Raw genomic sequence first — 17,330 nt, 5'->3', positions numbered from 1 at the left:
CAAGCACCAACAAAAAAGATATATAGAGTGAAGTACTGCATAGATAACATTAAAAAGGGGCCAATTACTGCATTCCGTTATAACTGAACCTATCTATAAAGCCTATAAACTTGGTAATATCTGTAAAATTAAAAAACGACAGCTTTGTCAGTAAATAGACTAAAATAGTTAGAGCACTGACAATGTTGAAAAAGTACTACTGTCTCATAAAGCAAACCACTCAGATAAGTGTATAAACTTGGCTAAATCCTTAATTTTAAAGAATGTTAGCGTTTTGGTAAGAAAATAGATCTTGAAGACTTTTATTCTTTTAGTGAACACTGACTCATAAAGCGAAGCATAGTTTTTTCTATCTGTATAATTTCGCAATCACGATAAAAGTGATTATAAAATAGGCTGAATCTGATCACACAATTTCCTAACAAGCAGTGACTTGTAAACATTGATACTGACTAAGTAAATCTTGGGATCCGACAAAGATTTTCATCAACTCAAGCTCTTTTAAGTCGCTTCAGATATTTATATTTAATAGTCAGTTAACTTCAGATTTTCGTATTCTATCCCATCCTATCCTATCTTATTTTAAATAAGATACAAATATCCAAAAAGTGAAATGTACAATCTGTTTGTTCTAGCAAGCTTTTTTGCTCTACAGTCACCCGAGATATTTCTACGCCCAGGTTTTTTGGCAATCTTCAGGTATTTTACGTTTAATGGCCAGTTAGCTACAGTTAGTTTGCAAATGGGACGCAAAAATTCGTAGAGATAATTTCAAAGACCAGCGTTTCTATTCTAGTAAGTTTGACTACTTTACAGAATCCGAATTGTCTTTATATCCAGTTATCCATATAAATTGGGATCTGAAAAGGAAAACAATCTTGTTGAGAGAATTCACCTATTCAGAACCTATTTTGTTACAAAGAACATTTGGTAGACAAAGCTAGATGCTAAAACTCAATTTTTGGAAAAATAATCAACTACTTGACTCTGTCATCTAATCTCGAGACGTTAATTATATTTTTGAAATAAAAATATTAAAAAATATACTTTTATTGTATATTTGCACTGCTTACTTAGTAAGTCTTAGTTACCCTAAATATCTTTCTGACACATAAAAGCTCTTTCACATGCAATAAATGTGTGAATGGAAGCGATAAAATCTTAAAGTTACTTAAATAATTTACTAAGTAAGCAGTGGTGTTACTGACAGAATATTCATAACTGTTGGTTTTAGATAACTATTTAGGGATTTCTTGTAAAAATATAAATACAATGTGTTTTTATTAAAAACTACCATCACAGACTGTGTAATCACATCAACCCACTGGCAATAACTTTATGTCACGAAACTGATGAAATTAAAAAGCATTCTTTAGTGTTCTAAAAACGTTTTTGATCTATCACATTATTTTAATCTGTAATGATCTAAATTAGTTTACATATTTTAAGTATTAAGTATTATACTAAGTATTATAGTACTAAACAAATTTCTCTCTATAAGATAAATTTTACATAAATTATTTAACTAAAAAAATAAATTTTTAAAACAACCTACGACTTAACTATTTTGTTTTCTAAATAAAACTTAATTCACTTTCGTTTGAAGCATAAATAAAAATCTCCAACCACATCAACTTTGAGTTCATTGAATACTCTTTTGTAGGTGTACGTCCTAACTCAATGAGGCCGTGATTTATGCATGAAAATATTTTTTTTTTGACTTTGCAGTTTTATTTATTTAAACAAATTTATTTAAATATTTACTCAGTGTATAAATATTCAAAAGCTCGAAATGTTATTCAACAAAATATTTTGCTTTTGTTTTGGTTTGTATCTCGCATCTGCCGCAGTTTTAGTATGACTACTACAGAAATTGAGTTTATAAAATCATTTGATTTTAAGTGGAATTGAAGATGACTAAATTTCATATCTCATTCATTGAATTTTTTATCGCTTATTTGCATAGCCATTGATATTTCAAAGGCGACAAATGAATAAATATTTAGTAAAGACTTGTGAATCGTTTGGTTTACATATTATATTTGTTTTAAAAATTAATTTCTATAATTTAATTTCCTATTAACACATTAACATAAATAAATATATATATACGAATTTATATGTATTTACATTTTTTACCATGAGCTGGTATACACCTGCTTGTTGAAGTATCTTAAAGAACCGACAGTGAAGCAAGGACTTAATGTCTGCTTCTACACATGATTCATTGCAAAACTCACATATGATATATGATATCCTCGAAACAACAAACCTCAGGACTAAGAAGAAATGGTCTGAAAAAATAATTTTTCAGCGCATGTTGGTGTATTTTGCGGTAACTTCTTCTCAATCCACAGTTTAAATAAAAATCACTCAAGTACAAAAACTTTTTTACTGACAGTTACGCAGCGGGCTGGCAATGCGGTTTTTAGTATTATTATTTTTTTAATTTTTTTCTTGCTTGGTAACATTTCGCATTAAATAAAAAACATTTCGATCAAGATGATGGCATAACTTTTACAAACTAAATGGAGAAAAATATGAAATATGGAATTACAGTTGAAGTAGCGGACTTTGGAAAAGCAGTTATGCGTTATTAAAGAGTAGTTGCCTCAATTAATTTGACTGGTAGATTTAAATCATTCTGCCTTATTATTATATAAAAGTATGATGTTACGTGTATATGACAATGATACTGATATTGACTTAAATATATCTACCTCCAGAGCGGCAAAAACTGTAAATCGGATGTGTTTATGTCAACATAGAAATCTTCTGAACCTATAACGACCCATTTCATTGTTGCCAACTATAAGTTCAAATTCATGAAACACTTTGCTTATTTGGCAAACATAACAAATATGAAAAATAACGTCAGTCTACGATTTCAACGGAGAATCACACATTAGGGCTTCATTGGCAATCAAGAAATAAAACCCTCTCTTGACAAACCACTAACAAGTCTTAATAACGCCGGTTCCGCCTACTACATAAGGTATATAAGATTAAATAATAACCAACAGTGATGAGAAGGTTTAAGGAGCATTCGACAGAAAAAATTCTTCGGAAGATCTGTGAACCCGTGGTAATGTAATATGTACGAACGGTGTAATGATTATCGTTTCATCAAATTAGTTGGTACGGTTATCCGTATGAGGAACGGTGAGTGTGACTATTTTAAAGGAGTGATTGTTGACTTTTAATCACAATCTAAACGAGTTTTCTATTTTCTATTTCCAAACATAAAGAAATGGATAGCCGATAAGAGATACGGTTATGAAGAATTCATTGAAGTAATGAAGAGTTACTTAATTAATTAACGAAATAAACGTCTACTTTAAAAATTTCTGCAAACTAATTATTTGAAAGGGATCATAAATCGCGAAAGTACCGGATGAAATGTGTCGAGTTAAAAGAAGAAAAATAAAAGGCTTTTTAGAAAAAATAATTTATTTAAATTTAAAAGTCACCCAATTATGACACTTTTACTGTATTTCATCAAAATGGCTAAACTATATCCAATGTGCAAATCGTAAAAATGTTGTTAAGGACCTAGAACTACTACTGAATCGTTATACAAGTTATGTAGCAATAAGCAAAGTAAAGTTATAGAATATAGAGAACCACTAAATATATGAGGACGGAATGGTTTTTACATATACGAGCAGACTTCCCTAGAAGAATGTATACAATTAATTCTCGTACTAAGCATGAACACCATAAAAAATAAAGCGATGTTATAGGAAATATAATATACTGAGAATATAAAATTTAGAAGATGTTCACATATAAGTTTCAAGAGAATAATATTTAAGCTAATGCTTGATGAGATAAAGTGAAATTATGGTAAGACACGAAAGCATTGAGAATATAAAGACGGAAAGGTTTTATATATCTCTCTAATGTATACTCCAACTAACTATAATACTATAAAAAATGCAAAGTTCTGATGATATAAGAGTTAGATAAAGTTAGATAAAGTGAAGTTATGGTAAACCACGAAAGCATTGAGAATATAAAGACTGAAAGGTTTTATGTATACAAGTAGGTCGTTAAAGATAAGTTGATTGATACTAGGTTAGGTAAGGTTGGAGTGCCTGCCTTGTATACCAAAGCTTACTTGAGTGTAATAATGTTCTACTGTGGTATTAGGGAATAGTGTTATATTTTAAGATAAATATTTAGTAAAGACTTGTGAATCGTTTGGTTTACATGTTATATTTGTTTTAAAAATTAATAGTGTTATATTTTAAGATACTTAAGATTTGCTATATAATAATTTATATGATATAGATTACAGTTGTTATTATTAGAAGTAGGAATAAAACATTGCGACCTATAAGTTATTATGCTGTTCTTTGTGGGAATCTTTTAAGTTTACCTGGAAGATTTAAGGCTGTTGACAAATTTAATAATAGTGCTTAGTTTGAATGGATAAATACGAAGAAATAACTGCAATATTAAATGTTAAACGACAAAAAATAAGTTATTTGCATATTTATTCAATTTTTGGATACTAAAAAAATACTTAAAAGAGATATTAAACGATATCATAAATGATTAAATTCTAACTTTTACATTCTAATTCCAATTTCAAATAAACATATAATTATTCTTACTTTAGAAAGCACAGCGGATAACTCAATTTTTGTGTCTACTTTCACTTTGTAGGAAATGCTTTACCCTCAAAGCAACTGAACCGCTGCTGTTACTGGGAACACAACCAGTACGAGTACAGAAGCAACTTGAAGGCAGCAGCTCTTCTACTGGCAAAAGTGTGACGACGTTCAAGTTGAAAAATATAAAGATTTTTAGTTTGGAGTGAGAGAAGAATATTTGGATTACAAGATAAATTGCAGCATAACTGCAGTGAAATGTAATTTCATTTTATTCACTTATTTTTGTATTTTTACGCTATTATTATGGTTATCGGTACAATTGCTGTTATTATTAGGTACTGCATTTGCTGCATAGAAATATTGGAGATAAATCAAAAATTGAAAATTAACATGATTTGTTGAATGTTTGAAAGTAAATATTTCTCTTACATTGTGTTTATTATTATGGCTTTTATGAAAAAGATACAGGCTATATAAATGGAAAATATATCAAATATGAAAAAAAAAAAATATTTTAAATAAATTGAAATGCAAGACTGGTTGAATGTGTATAGTAATGTGATTGTTATAACAACACAATAGCAGCAAGACACTCAATTTTGTATAGCAATTTTGTATAGAATTTCTAAGAAGTGACTTAGAACGACGTCATTAAAGCGAAAAACGAGGTTTGCAGCTTTTACTTGCAGGAATCGGCACACAAAATTGCCAAGAAGAATGTTGCATACAAATATTTCCGGCAGGTGCAGTTAAACGAAATGCATTAATAAACCCAATTCAAGTTATTTATTATGCCTCAATAATGCAGCAGCCAAGCCAACACCGCAAATAACAATGCAACTTCATTCATTTTGTGGACTGCAGCAGAAATGTACCAAATTCTTAAAGAACAAGTATAACTCGAGAAAACTTCGAAAGACTTGAAAGCACAGAAATGATACGAGAAAAAGATATCAGCCTAAGATTAATTACAGTGTTTTTATCTCAAATGTTGTGCATTTTATGTTAAATACTGAAAATGTGGTCATTCTGGTGTTTGGAGGAATTGAGTGCGATTTTCCTTGTTGCAGCAACTACTCTTCGAAGCAAACCTAAACAAAGCAGTATATTGTTTTGTTTTAATGAGGTATGAATAAATTGCTGAAGACAACATTTTCCAGAATTTAATAGAATAATTTATGAAGTGTGCTGTATACATGGAATATGACATGCTACAAGTAGAATGCAAAATTAAAAATGTTTAAAAAGCATAATAAAAAAATCATAAAATAAAAGAAAAAAAAAACTATTTTAATTTCTATGAATTTTTTGTAAAATTAAGTATTTTAAAAAATGCTGTAATAAAAAGTCAAAAGTAGTGCTGCGTACAAAATTTGCATTTGATTTAGTGAATAAAATTATGCATTCAACATTTGCTGTAGCATAATTTTGCTTAGTCTGTCATGTACGTGACTTGACACAGCCTGCAAATAAGTGAAAAGTATCTATAAAGTGCCACGTTCACATTCTCAAACGAACGGTCTGGTCTTGAGATATATCAGCAACAGCAAAAATTGTTGCAAATAAAATGCAACCTAAAAGGTGAACGTAAAGGCAGGCAGCATAAAGCTAATCACTTGCAACACAAACAATAGCTTAAGAGCCGTTGTCGCAGCTCAAGCAGCAGGAAATATAGCTCAAATACCTTTGGCCTGGTCTTAGTTGTTTACACTCTACTGTGACTACGTGCTTGAATATACAGACTCTTACGGCATAGTGCACTTGGTCGGTTATACGGTCTTTTCGCTTGTCTGTTCGCTTGTCCGTTCGCTTGTACGTTTGCTTGTCCGTTCGCTTATATGTTCACTTCTTCGTTCGCTTGTCTGTTCGCTTTTCCGTTCGTACCTTCGTTCATGTTCTAACAGTGGAAATATATTGCGCATGCTTGTCGTACTGCAGCACAGTTGCCTATAGGCTATACCTACGCATACTACACATGCTAAGATTGTGCTCAAGAACCTGTTCTATATGCTGCTTTCTTTCATTCTTTATCGATTCTGTTGAAACGGTTCTTGTAGTTTCCTGTTAACGTTTTTCCTCTCTGTAAGACTAAAAGGCTGTGAGGCATTTACGCGATATTTATATTTTGTTTTACAGTTTTTAGTTTTGCGTGATTAATGTTGCAATTTGTTGTAGTTAAATCAAGCTGTAGCTCTGTTACGTGCCTATAAATACTTTGTTATTGATATATTTCATACTAAGATATTTATGGCTATTATCGGTTTGAGCATGGGTAAAAACAAAGTGACAGAACGTTAGAATTTGATTACTTTAACATACTGTTAAGATTTATTGATAGTTTTAAGCCGTTAAGAAATAGTAATCCCTTCACTTAAAATAAATATATGACAATTTAATTTTAAGGTTAAGTATTTGTAGTATGTAAAAGTTGTAATTCTTGAATAAATTAGGTAAAAGTTGAAATTATAATGCAAGCACGATTCCTTTTTCCTGTGCATGTTCGTATGACAATGGATTTCAATACAGAATTATTTTGAATAACTCTTTTCAATATGCTATATTTCCATACAGCTTAGTTTTTGAGATTTGGGGTTTTGATGTTGGAAAATTTTTACATTAGCACCAACAACGTTCAAAACATCATCAGTGGTAATGATATTATTAATTATATTTAATTATTCGTTAATAATTTTTTGGACTGCAAATGCGAAATGGTTATAGCTAAAAGTTAGTGTTCATAACCTAACTGCTATAAAGCCGCACTTTTCTTATATATTTGAACTTCAACTTTCTTGGATGTTCCAAGTTTATCACTGTTTGAAACCTCACTATTAAATACAATAGTCACTATTATCATAACTGACGTTACTATTTAATTGAATATAGCATAAAAATTTCCCTTTATTTTAAGTACTTACGAGAATCTTTTTCGGGGAACTAGATTCATAACTAATATTAGTCTTAACTAAGTTGAGAACTTTTAAAGTTCTGTCTTCTTTGACTTTCAAGTCGAAACAGCTCCTTGAGTGTTACGAGCTTCTACAGTTACTTGCAGCTCGAAATGAGATAAGTTATTACTGGGTTCCGGGTGACAGAGAAGTTTTGGAAAATGAACAACCTGATGAGTTAGCCAGAATTGCATCAAAAACTCCTTTAACTAGTCCTCAACCCATTTGTGGATTTAACTGGGTCAATACAAAATAAATAATCAAAGAGAGGGAGAATCATATGCGGCAGGCGTACTGGAAAGTCTTCCCAGACTTCCCTTATACAAAGCAAAGCACTGATCAAATCGTACTCCTACAAAAACATTCTTAAACTCTCAAAAGGAAATTTAAGTTTGATAACGGATTTCATTACAGCTTGAAATATCACCTTCATAAACTAGGATTAACTGCTAATTCGGAATGCAGATTATGCTTTGAAGATGAGGTAATTACTATGCATAATCTTTGTGACTGTCCAGCTTTAACAACGCATAGAAGAAACTTATTTCATTTGGAATTTCTGTTACCAGAACAGACTAAGAACTCTTCTCTAGTTTTAATTCTGGACTTTGTTCACAAAGCTCTAAAGGGCTTTGTGTAGTCAATAGTGTATTTGGTACAATAGGACTCTTCTGACCGTAGTACCGGCTGTTGGGTGATTTCACGTCAAAAATTGTAATAAAAATCAGGTTAAAAATTTCAATTTACAAACTTATTTATTAAATACTTTTAGGAGTGGTATTCCAGTTTTTATTTAATAATTACTCTGCGAGCTGCAGGCAATTTTCTTAACTGCTATTTAAGCTACACTTAAGATTGAAGTAGAGTTTTCATCTTAAGAGTTTTAAGACTCTTAAACCTATTTAATGTTATGAACGCTTTTTATTTTTTTCAATGTGAGAATAAAATTTTTTATTCTTATAAAGATAAAAAATTAACTTAAATGCTTTAAATATAAATTTATCAGCATTAAAATTCCAAGAAAATCTCGAATTAAAAGTAATTTTGTCTATTTAAAAAGCAATTGATTGTCTAGCATTTATGCAGCATTCACGGAGCATATCGAATGCAATAGCATAGATAGATAAAGTACTTCAGCATAGATACATATACACGTATGGACAACCTAATTTTAATTCTTTTTGTTTTTGTTTTTTCTATTTTGTTATTTTTTTATTTAAGAATACCACCAACGAATTGAATGCATTTTTATATGCGGTTCTTGCGCTTCTATTCGAATTCTTATTTTATTATGCGGCTTTCACTCGTGCAACTCAAAAAATTAAAAATAAACAAGTTAACATTTTGACCTCATTTCGAGAAGAGGATGCGATGCAATGGACAGATATAATAAACCGAACAGACATAGGCAGCTACATAAGCTTGCACTACAAGATACAATATTCATTGACTTAAGGTGTAGCTAAATTTTAAATCGATTAATAAAATAAAAACGTTGCTGAAGACATTCCAATAGGGGAAAAGATGTACTAAAATGTAAACAAAAAAATTTTTAGTAGAACTGAGAAAAGTGTGGCAACAGCAGTTTTTGCAGTATTCGTACGTACAGCAAACTGTAATTAAATGCTGTTTTATTTAATTGTTGAAAATTCTGAATTTTGTTTATGTAAACAAATAAACAATCTTTTTAAGTGCTAAATAAAAGCGCCAAAGTAACATTAAGTCGACGGTAATAAAATCAACTCACACTACGAAAAATCGGTTGCATCTCAACATCTGCTGTGGAGTATGCGTGTGCATTGCAATTGCATTGCGCATTGTAATTGCGCACGAGATACAAAATTGCAATTATCTGTAATTGAAACAAATGAAAGCTGCATCTTTTGCAGTATTTTCATGCCAATGCGTAGCTTATTTTTCTTCTATTTTTTCAGTTTTTCTTAGGAGTAATTGAACGTTTTATTAATTGCTACTGCATTTATAAATGTCTATATGTATGCATTTAAAAAAGTATCATGTTTTTCCTGTCTATCTGTGATAATCTGTGACTATCTGTGAATCTAGTGTGTTCATCTTTATTTATTAAAAACGTGCTATCACTTAAGTTTTTTGTATATTTTTAAAAAGATTTCTTTTGAAGATATACAAATTAACACGTCTGTTGTGCTTCACCAAAACAACCAAAGTGATTATTATTATTGTTATTAATTTATTTTTAATATTGTCTAAACATTTTCCACTCAAAATGCTGCCACCTAAAAGCAGTCACTAACAGCTGTCATATATCAGATAAACTATTTATGCACATTGCATCTCAGAGTTTTGCCCACAGTGTTTACTCGTAAACACCTTGAGGCTGTGAGGTTGTGAGGTTGTTGCCCATGTGGTAGATTTGTTTCTTTAGACGTCATGTGCATTATAATTTTATTTTAAAAATATTAAAGAAAATTTTAAATTGCATTTTTCAAAATAAAAAAATAAAAAATTATATATACACATATGAGTTGTAATTTGAGGTGAAAGGCTATTTTGGTTTATTTTCATATTGAATTTTACAAGATTTGTATATAAATCTAATATTATGTGGTGAAGCGTGTTAAAGAAAAATAAACAAATTGATTTAATATTATTTCTTTTAAGAAACGAAAAATTAATTTATATTTAAAATGGGTTATTAAAATATTATTTTTTATATTACAAATAGAAAATTGCTAAACATTATATTCATAACCCGCAGCGACAGTGAGAGAGAGTTAAAGTTTATTATTATTGAAAAATTAATGAAGTCTGACAGCATGAGTGATCTTATGGTATATAAATTCTAATAAGTTTAATAAAATATTGTAAATAGCAAAACTGCTTTGTATTCTGAATATACTTTTAATTATAGCAGTCATTATTAGTTAATAAAACCCCATTTTTGGTCAGAGCTTCCTTTTCAGTGTTTCTGCAATATACACGCTTAATGACCTTCAATTACTAGGTCTAGTAGATAAGGTTGTGGAGATGCCAGAAGAAATATATATGTTATATCAACTCAAGTTTATCAAAATGAGGTGAAATAAGTGAAGAGATGTCAAAATGTAAATATTTTGGATGCAAGATATTTACTATAAACACGTTTAATGGCCTTTATCTGCAAAGTCTATTTACTAGATAACGTTGTTGAGAACAAATACACACATTACTTTAAGCTTATTTATCCGAAGGGAAACAATGAAAAACATGTCAAAATGGATAGATGCTGGATAAAGAAAAACCGGGAATACGCAAAAGCAGTGAGAATAAAAATAGAAATGGTAATGGTAAAATACATCAAAATGGAAAGATGTTGGATATAGGAAAACGGGGAATAGACAAAAGTAGCGAGAATAAAAATAGAAATGGTAATGGTAAAATATGTCAAAATGGATAGATGTTGGATAAAGAAAAACCGGGAATACACAAAAGCAGTGAGAATAAAAATAGAAATGGTGATAGTAAAGATACTCTCTGTCTCTTATAATTACAAAATAATTCTTACAAATTCTTACAAGTCGTACTTTTAACACCCAGTTAAAACTTTAATTAGTTTAATACTCATGTGGTCTATCAATGTGGATTACATTGATAGACATTGATAAGGAATATACACTAAAACGTTGAATATTTCTCATATTAACTGGGTGCATATAGAATAATCCATAAAATCACTAGATTTGATCAAATTAAAAATAAAGAAGTACTACGAACGTATACGTTCTCATAATGATTGAGCGTCCTAAAACAGTGGTACTTGTTTCATTTCTAAGTAATCAAAAATATTAACTGCTATAGCTCAATTTAGAAGGTAAAGAAGAAACGAAACTTTAGAAGAAAGTAGATATCGTGGTTGAGAAAAATTAAGCATTGAATGGGTATTGACAATAAAAGAGGTCTATGGATTTCAGTAAGCGACAGAAACAGTTTTTATGTTTGTAAAACAATTTAATATAATATTTATATATAATAAATATCAAATAAATATGATAATAAATATAATAATAATTTTAATGGCTTTACTGTTAAACACTAAAATTTTTTTTTTGGATGTAAAAAGATTTACTTTATCTGAATAAATTATAATATTCCATAAAAAATATTATAACTACAAGAATTATAATAATATGGTATCACTTAGTCTATTATGTTCAATTATATTTCTTAGTAAAGTTTTTATAATTTTTAATGATAAAAAAATTATTTATCAAAGCTATTGTGTTTGGTAGAGAAGTGATGTTTGGAAGTTTCATCTTCCATCTTTCATTTCATTATACTTTAAATTCGAGTTTAATTGCAGAAAAAAATTTTTAATCCATGCCTTTGCATACATATAACTTGGTGGTTCAATTCAGAGCGGTTTTAGTCTATTAAATCCCTTCGTAATATGTTCTTAGATTTCCATGCTTCCATGAGGTATATTTAATAGTGAAAATCTATTTGTCTAATTATATCATATCTCTCAAGGTAAACGTAATTTCTCAATATATAAAAATATTATAAAATTTTTTTTTATTTTGTATAAGTTTATGTGTATAGTATACATAAAATAAAAATGAAATTATTTTTAAATATCCGCATTTACAAATATATGGCAAACATCACGTCCACATTCTAGATTATCAAGGGCAATAGTCACGATAACTTGAGGGTGTAATAAAGAATTAATTCGGCATGTGAGTATATATCTTTGAAAAGATAGACATCTATATATACAGTATCTCATACATATTTAATACAGTTCTCAGCTGAAACAGTAATTTATCTAAAATTGGATTTCGTTTGTATACGTAAAATATTTGACAGAAGTCAAAGTTTGCAATATCTCACTTCAAACTCAAAAAGTAGTGCATTTTCAAAATTTTGTGTATGTGGATTACTATAAACTATATGACATTGATAAGTCCACTTTATAGTCGATATATATATTTTCTTTTATTTATTTATTTTTATAACTTTTCGTTGCTCAAAACTATTTTACCAGAAAATAAAATTTTGTTTACTTTTGAGTTGGTTTTTTTTTGCTTTTGACGGGATTAGTTGAAGCGCATTTTGTATTGATTTGATGTGGTATTTGAAGCTTGAAGTGTTCGTGAGTACACTTGTATTTACATAAAACAAATAAATCTTGTTTGATTTAAGAAAAAATATGTTTTGTTAGCTAAACAAAGCTTAAAATGACGCCAACACGCTTTTGACGCTCTTGTTGAAATCGCATTTTTATTGCTGTGATTTGAGTTTGATTTGTGGAAAGGTGTCAAGTCATTCAATTTTATGTTTGCTTCGATTTGACTACGGACACAAACGTTTCCGCCGCGTCAATAATGAGCCAAAGCAGGCGTACACTAAAATCTTTTTAAGACTAATAGCTTCCAAATAAAGATACATATTTAAGTTAAGTAATTTTATTTATGCTTTAGTTATTTAATTACATAAGAAAAAAAAATTTTATTTGATAGTTGAGAGATCAAATTTTGATTAAATTTGTAGAGGTCGGTCCAAGTTGAGCAATGGTGATGAAAACATACTTGAAGAGATTGATTGTAAATTGATTTAGTTGCGAAGTTAAATAGTTATTAAGTGTATTATTTTAAATAAATAAATACAATTTAAAAATTAGGAATTAATACATTATAATTTAATTTAATTTTTTTTTTTTATTTATTTATATTTGTTTTTTTTTGATGTTTTGAGTTCTGTATATATATTTGGATGTATGGTATTACGAATTACTAATTATTAATTGATACTCTGATTATACTGTTTTACTGCTCTATTGAGAGACATTTATAAAAGACCTTTTTAAATGATAGAATCAGATATTTTATTAGCCCTTTATTACTTTTTCTTTTTTGATAATTTCCTTTACTAATTGATACTGTTTCACTGCACTATAAATGACCATTCATAAAAGACCATTCTAAATGATGGAATCTGATATTGTATTAGACCTTCATTACTTTTTCCTTTCCAGAGTTGTAGTGATTTTAAAATTTAACATTTGTCTAAGCTACAGTATTATATTTAGCTTAAAATATTTTTCTTATTTTTTATTTTTTTTATTTATTTGCAATCTGTTTATTTAACAATAAGCAAATTATTTAAAATTATTAAATTAAATTATTAAATTAAATACAAGAATAGTTGATTTCCACTGAGACACCTTTTTAGCTTTTCTATGTATCTCTTACTGAATTCTTCTACATAAGGAGTTCCCAGGTCCAGATGAATGGAGTAATTTGATACGTAGCATGCAGTTTTGACAATATTTCGTACAGTTTTTAATTGGTACCCTTGTAATATTTCTATATTGTAGGTACTTCCAGTGCCCCAAAGTTATGTAGCAAATGTTCATACCTGCTTAAGCAAATTTTAAACGATAAAACGTTATTCTCCATATTTAATTGAGAAGTTGAGTCAAGAAACCAATATATTTTGAGTTGTATCTGCTTGGCTTTTATATGATGTTTTCAGTAAATCTGTGGTCCAAATATATTCTCGGTATTTCGCAGATTCATATTGCGGTATTGCAATCAACTCTAACTTGTGGACAGGTTTGGGCATGGTTGTTACCTAATATTAGAAACATATCGTTGATTAAGCGAAGTTTTGAATTTCACCACGGAAAATAAATATTTGGGTATCATATCTACGTGGTGTAGTGTTAAATTCAAGACCCATATTGACATGGCATCTTCTTTTCCGACTCTGGAGATTACATTAAAATGAGATGCTTGTGGCGCAGTGCAGTCTTAAATTGAAGACAAATGTTGACAAGGGAATGCCTTGGTTGATTCTGGAGACAATTTCAAAAAGACCTATTTACTACGTCGTGCAGTGTTAAATTGAATGTAACTACTGCTAAAACAGTTTCTTTATTGACTTTGGAGATAACTTCAAAAGGGTCAATAGCTTCTCAGCATAAATGATCCTTGCTTTTTGTGTTTTAAAAGGTGATTATATATATCACCTTTAAAAGATATATTAAAATATTTCTTTAAAATATCAAATGTAGTTTATTTTGTTTTATTTAAAACTTATATACTTGACTATAGACCTATAAAAATATTATTATAAATTTGAAAGTATAAAATTGATTTAATTTTAAATTTCCATTTTCGATTTTTCCACCTTCTGTTAATAACTTCTCAAACCCACTGTAAAACATATAAAACTTTTAATACTACAAATTCAGTTAACGTTGATTCGAATCAACTCAATTAAAAAGTCATCAAAAACTTGTTAAAACTCTGGAATAAATGCGGACCAAATAAAAATTTCAAATAAAACTTAAGAGAGCCAAGACAATACAAGAAATAGATTGGTGTATGAGAAGGAGGAAGGAGGAAGAAGAAGGCAACAACAAATTAAAATGGTACATTACACATCTGAAACGGGCAACATAAAATTATGGAAAGGCGAGAAAAATTTTGTATTTATTTTCGAATTACGCGGCTGCTGCCACTTTTTCCATTAGCTACAAAATCGCAATACAATAAAGTGGAAAATAAAAATTGATAATGCAAGAAAAATGGAATGAAAATCGTAAAAAATTGCCATAAAAGTAGAAGTTGAGTTGTGGCAAATGTCAATTCGAACACTGTACCATAGCAGACGAACCAACTGCCATAGAGCCAAACTGGTGAACTGGTAATGTGGCAAGGAACACGAAAAACGTGGGGTGGCAGTTGTGAAGTACGAGTATTTTTAACTCCATTCGAAGTTATTACAAACAATAAAGTCAATAAGTGTAAACCGCCTAAAATAAGGCAATAAAATTAAATGAAGTGTGACTAAATATTTTATAAGGCGAAAAATGCCAGCACTGTTAACGCTTATGGATTTTGTAAGTTAGTTGTCTATCTTCGGGTGCGAATCTCATGCCTGCTGCTGACTGAAAACGTGTCAATCTAACAAGTACTCATATAGGAAATTGAGGCACTAATGACGTTGAAACCATGTCATATATGTGCAGTACTTTTTATGGTTACGTGGTTTTAAAATGTCAAAATTAACTCGCCTCATTACGATTTACAGTGCTTTCAACATCAGGCTATGCGGGAAACTTTTTGGTTCTTAAATGATGACTAAAATGTTACTCTGCTCTTGTTTAGGTTTTATGACACCCAAAAGTGTTTGTGACATTGCTGCACCTTTTTGCTTTTAGTTGCCGCAGGACCATTTAATTGCAAATGCCAAGCCACAAGGTGGTGCGGTGTAATTTGAAATTTATATACTAACTCCTTTGCAATTTACACAATAGGTTCACATAATGCTGTTCTTGACATTTTTTGAAAGATGAAAGCATTTTTTGTTTTGAATTATTTAAATTAACTACTATTGTTTGCAATTACTGCAGGAGGAGTAAACTAGAGCTAGTACTAAAATGTCAAGATAGAAAGGATGATGCAATGAGATGTGATATTTAAAATAAAATATTTTTTTCAGTTAAAGGGAAAAGTCCTTAATTTTAAGGTAACAAAAGTCTTTTGTACTATTGAGAAAACTTTGTACACACAGCAGATATAAATTGTAGTTAACAAAAATTATATATATAGAAAAATTTAATGAATTAGTATACATATCTTGATACATAGGAGTATGTTAGGGGTTTTTAGACGTATCAAATTCTGTTATCGAAGATTAACTACAAAGATTCGCGTTTTCTTATGATAAACATATTTTGAAGTCACGCAGACATACCTTACACGCACTTACTTCAAAATTTAATATGAAAACACATACTATTCATAAGAAATAATTCAAGCCTATATTCCATAGAAACCAGTAAGGAACCGTTCCGTATCCATTCCATTGAATACTGCAACGAACCGTTCTGGAACCTTTCTGGGGACTCGCGAATAACAAACACGGGAAAGCTGCTGAACTGCAACATTTGCTATTAGCACTGAAATCTTTACTATGAAATTATAATGCAGTCAGTTAATGAAAACTTTAGAGGGATGACAAAAAAGTTTCAGTTTAGACTAATTGATGCCGTCATACACTAAACTATAGTAAATCTGGACATTACATCATATCCTCACAAATAAAGGGGCAGGACATTGCCTATTTTATGTAGACGGCTTGAATATATTATCTTTAAAGATCGGGAAATATCTCTGCTTGATCTTAGATAAAAAACTATGTCTCATATTAGATATAAAATATATGAAATTTAATAGAAACGATGATATTCTTGTAGTACCCAAGTTTGTATCACTTTCCAGACTGCCATTATTCGTGTCTCTATACAAACAATGCTTCGAATTTGTAAACAAATCCTCACACCCATGCGGTATTATGGTGATTCACTCTGAGAATGCGTTACTCATATCAGCATATATATTATACAACTATTTCAAAGCAAAATATCTAGAGATGTAGTTAAAATGTCTTGGTACATATATTTAAAGGTAAAAAAAGTCTATGACTCGAAGAAGAAATGCAATTAGTTTTCACAATTGAAAATATTCATAAAGATGTTGGTATTAATTATCTTGGTGCTGTTAACTGTCACTTCTGCTGCCTAATACGATTTTACCTGCTGTTAGATATCACTTTTTAACTATTGTTTAGTTTAGATAGTACTGTTATCGCTATTGTGATGCTATTAGCTAGTACTTTTGGTATTTATGTTCATGTACTAAGTTGAGCATGTACTAACTTGATATGCATACAATTTTTTATCGTAATCGTCATGCAATTTCAATATATGATGAAATTACTTTAGTACATGCTGGAG

Source organism: Teleopsis dalmanni, chromosome 1 (genome assembly GCF_002237135.1).
Source record: "Teleopsis dalmanni isolate 2A chromosome 1, ASM223713v2, whole genome shotgun sequence".
Classification (NCBI taxonomy): domain Eukaryota; kingdom Metazoa; phylum Arthropoda; class Insecta; order Diptera; family Diopsidae; genus Teleopsis; species Teleopsis dalmanni.
This window is presented reverse-complemented; position numbering follows the sequence as displayed.